The sequence below is a fragment of the Myotis brandtii genome, unplaced genomic scaffold (genome assembly GCF_000412655.1).
Source record: "Myotis brandtii unplaced genomic scaffold, ASM41265v1 scaffold243, whole genome shotgun sequence".
In the NCBI taxonomy this organism is placed as follows: Eukaryota; Metazoa; Chordata; class Mammalia; order Chiroptera; family Vespertilionidae; genus Myotis; species Myotis brandtii.
Window position 1 is genome coordinate 506,805 of NW_005359195.1, and position 6,220 is coordinate 513,024.

The window sequence follows — 6,220 nt, forward strand, 5'->3', positions numbered from 1 at the left end:
GAAAATGATGTGCAGCACATCAGAACCCAACCTGGATCCTGGGGCCAGGAGCCCAGAGTCCAACCTGGCCAGGCTGAGCTGAAGCTGACCTGCAAACCCATGAAGGAGAAATAAGGTCTTGATGTCTTAAACAACTTAGTTTGTGTGGGGCTTGTTAGGCAGCATTATTGTGGAAAAAGGTGACAGAGACATTTTTGGAGTTTATTATTCAAGAATATTGACATTACAGTCCTGAAATATAAAACTTCATTTAGTAAATTAGTAAAATATGTTCATCTTTGGTGAACATTTATAATGTGCCAGTCACTGTGCTCCATACTGGAGAAAGATGGTGAAAAAATAGACACAGGGAAACCTGACAAGGGAGTTACAATACAATGTGATCTGTTTCTGACTGGAATAAGCACCCACTGCAGATGGTTCAGAAAGGGGGCCAGCACTGATCTTGACAAAGTTTCATCAGAGATGAAGCATAAGGAGGAATTATTAACATTATTGTAAGCAGAGGCAGTAAGATGCTTAAAAACTCAGAAAGAAGAAGATGCGGTCATTAGGTGGACTACAAGGAAGGCTGCATCACAGGGACTGGGAGGAATACTAGGAGAATATGTCTATAGAGGTAAATAGTTTGAGGGGACTAAGCAAGTCGAAAGTGTGTCTGGGGCTTCTGGTAGCCATCCTGCACATTAAATGTAACGAGAGATAAAGTTCATATGATATCATTGGTTTCTAAGATTCAGTAATGCATGAAGCTGAGGATGGGTCTCTGGGTATGTGGCAAAGAATATGAGGATACTGAGAAAAAAAAGTTTGGATTTAGTTATTAGGGGTTTGTGAGTGACTTCTGAGAAAGTAGTTTCAGCAAATTGTTTTGTGCAGAGGAGGGATTATAAGAGTCTTATGAGTGAATGAGTAGTGAAGAAATGGAAGAGAAAGTGGAAGAAATAATAGAATAGATTAAAGAAGCCAAATAATGGATGTGACTGTGCTGAGACAAAGGAGTGTTAGGAGAAACAACCCAAGCCAGGTTTTAGTTTGTGTCCTGAGAGGAAAGCCAGGGAGAAGAAGAGATTTAAGATCTAAGGTGTGTGTGTTGCGGGTGAGGGAGGAGAACTTCTAGAGCACATTTAAAGGAAATGGAGAGCTCATCCCTAATAGAGAACAGGGACAGCTCATCCTTAGGACAGAAGAACAGGAAGGGAAGGCTGATGAAAACAAGAATTCTTGAAGTAATGGAGAGGAACACTAAAGGTTGCTCATTGACTTTTACTCTAAATGGTAGAAAAGGAGGTCATTGACTGAGTTTGAGAAAAACTGAAAAATTATAATCACCCTTCTGAGGTAAGAAGAGATGGATTTTAGCTGCATACCATAGACCTCACTCTAGTTAGTTTTGGTAGAAATTGAATTTATTAAGGGATATTAGGTAGCTTATACAATTATCAGGAAGTCTAGTGAGCCACAGCCACAGACAATGCTCAATGCATGACGATCACTAACAAAAATGCCACTGCTGTCAGCATGTGGTGCCTACATCTCAGTTCATTGAAATATCACAGCTTGTATCTGTCAAGCTCAAGATTGGACATTAGGTGCTTCTGAGGAGCCAAATGCTTAGAATCACTGGGAACCACCAAGTACCAAGAAATAGATTCAGTGAGTGTCTATGTCCTCATATTGCTCTCCTTTGTAGGAGAGACTGCTCTTTATACCCCAATTAGAGGCCCAGTGCACTAGTGGAGTCCCTCAGCCTGGCCTGCAGACATCCCACGGGGGGTCCTGGATAGTGAGAGAGAGCAGGCCAGGCTGAGGAACCCCACCGGTGCACGATCAGGGTCAGAGAGGGACCACTGGAGGGCTCCAGGGTGTGTCTGGCCTGTCTCGCCCAGTCCCGATCAGCCAGACCCCAGCAGCAAGCTAACCTACTGGTTGAAATGCCTGCCCCCTGTTGGTCAGTTTGTGTCATAGCTACCAGTCGCACGGTTGAATGATTGCTTAGGCTTTTATATATATAGATACACATTCTCTCCTTTTTCCATTGTAATAGAACATCTAGTTAGTCACACAGCCAGCTGCTCAGAGTAAAAACTACATTCCCCAGCCTCTCTTGAAGCTGAATGTGGCCAGTGTGGACCAATGGGAGGTAGTATTGTGTGGCTTCTGACACAGTAGAGTCACTCTCTCTACTTTATATTGGTAAAGTCATCAGCTGAAAGGAGCCTCTGTCCCTGAGTAGAGAAGATTTTTATTCTTTCATAAGAGAAAAGTAAAATTCTTGTTTTAAAATAATTTTTCTTTCATTGACATGTCTGATGCATGATTCCTTGCCTGGATGCAGACAGCCCATGGAGAATGAGGGATCGGGTTCAAGTTTCAAATCTGGCAGGCAGGGTTCATATGTAGAAAATGTCCTTCAGATAGGAGAGGTGGTCAAAAGATGTTAGGTCAACATTAATAAAGCAGATGTTTACAAGGAGGCAATCAAGGAAAGAAAGGAGAAAGAAGTAAAAGAAATAGTAATAATGAGTGGTAATGAGGCCCAAAAGACCATGAATTCATCAAGACCTGATATTTTCATGTGTTTTTAAAGAGACCCTTGACATCCTGGAGTTGGGAACAGAATCAACAAAAACTAGTGTTAGCCTAGTGAAGTGTTGTGAATTACCAGACTGTATAAATCAAATCTATAATAATAAAAGCATAATATGTTAATTAGATTGGACATCCTTCTGGATGAAGGTGGGGCTATGAGGGAAGCCTGGGTCCAGGGTGCTGGAGGGAAGCCAGTACTGGCAGCTGGGGGGAGGAAGACCTACTCTTGCATGAATTTTGTGCATCGGGCCTCTAGTTTGATATAAAAAGAGAGATGGGGTGAAAGACAAAAATACTTTCCCTCCCTGTACTTCACCCTAGGGCCTAATAGCAGGATGGGTATGGACAGAAGTATTGAGAACTGAGTGGTGACAAAAACAGACAAAAGTCTGAAGTCAGATGTGGATGTGTACTAGCTCTGTATAACATATTGTAAAAATATAGGCAAGTTATTTGTCTCTTTGAGCTCATTTCCCCATCATTAAATGGGAAGAATGATAATAGCAGCAACAAATAAATATGGACCATAGCTAGAGTATGCTCAGCTCCCAGCACAGTGCCTAGCCACTTGTAAACCCTCAAAATCATGGTAAACACTTTTTTGTAAATGTCGACTGCTCCACCTGCTCTTCTACTCTTATGTCCTTACCTTATGACATGCGTTTAAGTAAATAAAACATATAGTCCTATCTGGAGCTGAAAACCACCCATCATATTCAAATCATTCTCAGGAATAGAGTATTTAGACCTAAAAAAACAGTCATGATTCACAATTAGAGGGTGGAATCCTCAGAAAAAAAACACAACATTAGCATTTAAACAAGAAAATGAGCTCATTGACATTGAAAAATGTTACTACATTTTCAATTTCATTAAAGCTTCTAATAAACAAACACATTTATTTCTGTGCTATGTGTCTGATAGCAAGAATGGGCAAAAACATCAGCCTACAAGCTCTGGGACTCCAGATTGTGACAGTGCTGATGAAATATGTTTCCTGAAGAGACATGCAATCCTCACTATCTGTGACCACTGAAATATTAAGGAAATTACTTATAAAGCAGATAAAAAGCCGCTATGGGAACATAGCCTAGAAAATGCAAAGGAGGATGCGAAGGTGTGATTTCCAATCATCCTTGAAAGTAAAAAGAAGAAAAAAAATTTTCTCTTTTTATTATCCTCATGAAATTAAATATCATTGTGCAGTTCTCATCTTCATAATCACCAGGTTGCTTTAAGAATTAGATATAAAAATCTACCTCATATAAAGGTAGCAGTGGACTTTTCTAAATATTATATTTCTTAAATGATAAAAGAAGAATAACACTTAAAATGGTCATTTTAATCATCATACATGTTCTGTGTCAGCTTACCCACCAATCTCAGCACATTCATGTAAAGGCCTCAAGGCAGAATATGTACAGGGACTTCCACACAGGCCCTAAAACCAGCTGGATCAGTACAGAACCAGGACCTCTATGAGTATGTACTTAGGTTTCTGGAAGAAGTCCAGAGGCTGGCAGCCTGGAAACCTGTAAGTCTTGAGAGGTATGATAGACAAAATAATTGTCCCCAAAGATACCCACACAATAATCATAGAATCTGTGAATATGTTACCTTACATGCCAAAAGGCATTGTGTACATGGGATTAAGATAATGAATGGATCTTGAGATGGGGAGATTATCTTGGACTAGAGGCCCAGTGCATGAAATTCATGCATGGGTAGGTTCCCTAGGCCTGGCCAGCGATCAGGGCTGATCTGTGGGGCAACTGGTGGGGAAATTGGGGCCCCTGCTCGCACTTACCTTGGCCTGGCACTGCCTGCTCACCTGCTCCACCATCCCGCCACGATCCCGCTCTCATCGGGGCCCATTGGGCCCGGCAGCTCCTCCACTGCCGCCCGCTATGTTCCGTGCCACACCCTGGTGGTCAGCACACACCTGTGGGGACAATTTGCATATTAGCCTTTTATTCTATAGGATGGTTCAGGTGGGTCTAATCACAGTGGGTCTTTCCTAACTATGGTTCATCAGAGAAAGAGATGATGATGATGATGATGATGATGGTGATAATGGAAAAGAATCAGAGAGATATAGACCTGAGAAGGACTTAACCCTCTGTTGTTGCCTTTGAAGAGCAGAAGGGTCATAAGCAAAGGAATATGGCTAGCCTCTAGATGCTGGTATAGGGAAGAAAAGGAGTCTACCCTAGAGCTTCCAGAAATAAATGAGGTCTTGCCCATACCTTGATGTTAGCCATATGAGACTTAGTCAGATTTCTGACTCGAAGAACTATACGACAATAAATGTGTGTGTTGTTTTAAGTCACTAAATTTGTGGTAATTTGTTGTAGCAACATAGAAAACAATAGGTCGTGGGAACCTATTAACTAATTTGACATTTTCCCTCTAATTCTTACTTTGATCTATAACTTTGGTTTTCTGATATCTCTGCTCTGTATGCCAGTGTATACACTGACCTGAAGCTCTGGTCTTGTTCCCAACTCTTTAAACTGAGGTCCTGACAACGTGCCTGTCTCTTAGAGGATTTTACTTGGGAACTAGACTATTTCAGTGAAAGCAGCAGGTAGCACAGCTGTAATGGAAACAAATCATATGCTGTGACCAGTCCTGAAGATTCTTGCTGTTCCTCTGAGTCTTCATCATCTAAGACCCAATTGAACATCAAGCATGACATGGACCTAGGCCTACTCATCAAATCTCCCTTTATTCCTTACCTTACTCCCTCTCTTCTTCCCTCTTTCTTCTCTTCCTTCCTAATAATGATGCTCTTTACTCAAGCATCTTAAAAAGTACTACGTATAAAATATATTTTTAAAGTAGAAGTATGACATTAAAATTACCCAAGCATGGTGATTTTAATTTTCATTATATGTTACAAAATCATGAAATGTTTAGTTACAGTGGGTGAATCTTAATGTATATAAATCATACCTCAGTGAAGCTTTTATTTGTTTAGAACAATAAACACCATCATTATCTGAGCTAAGAGAGGAGGGAGGAAGATTATTTGCCTTTCTGGGCCCTGATTTTCCGTGGATAGCACTCCAGCTCCTTGCCCTTGAGCACACAGCACCTGCATGGCCATGTTGGCCTGGTCTTGAAGCCACACATGCAAGAGGAGTACTCCTCTAGAAGACTGCTGATTGTGGTATTATTTTTCCTTTCATCATTTTTCTTCTGAATTTTATTTGATCACTTTTTGTTTATAATCTCTTCCTCCTCAAGGGTCAGCTTGGCCCCCTTCTTACAGCCCAGGGACAGTGCATAGTGGTACTTGTACCCTTGTCAGTATGGTGTGCTGTCAATGAGCACGATGCAGTTCTTTACTAGTGTCATGGTGAGGACCAGTTCATGGTTGGATGCCTGTTTTGTGTGTACAACACTCTGAGTGTCAGAGTTCTTATATACCCTTCTCTGAGTTTCCTCTAATGTTAACATCTTATATAATCATGGTACTTTTAAAACATTTCTGCTTTTAATTATTCTGGTTATTTCTTCTTTATATCTATGCAATATGCTTATACCTCTATTTTTTTTTAAATATTTTATTGATTTTTTACAGAGAGGAAGGGAGAGGGATAGAGAGCTAGAAACATTGATGAGT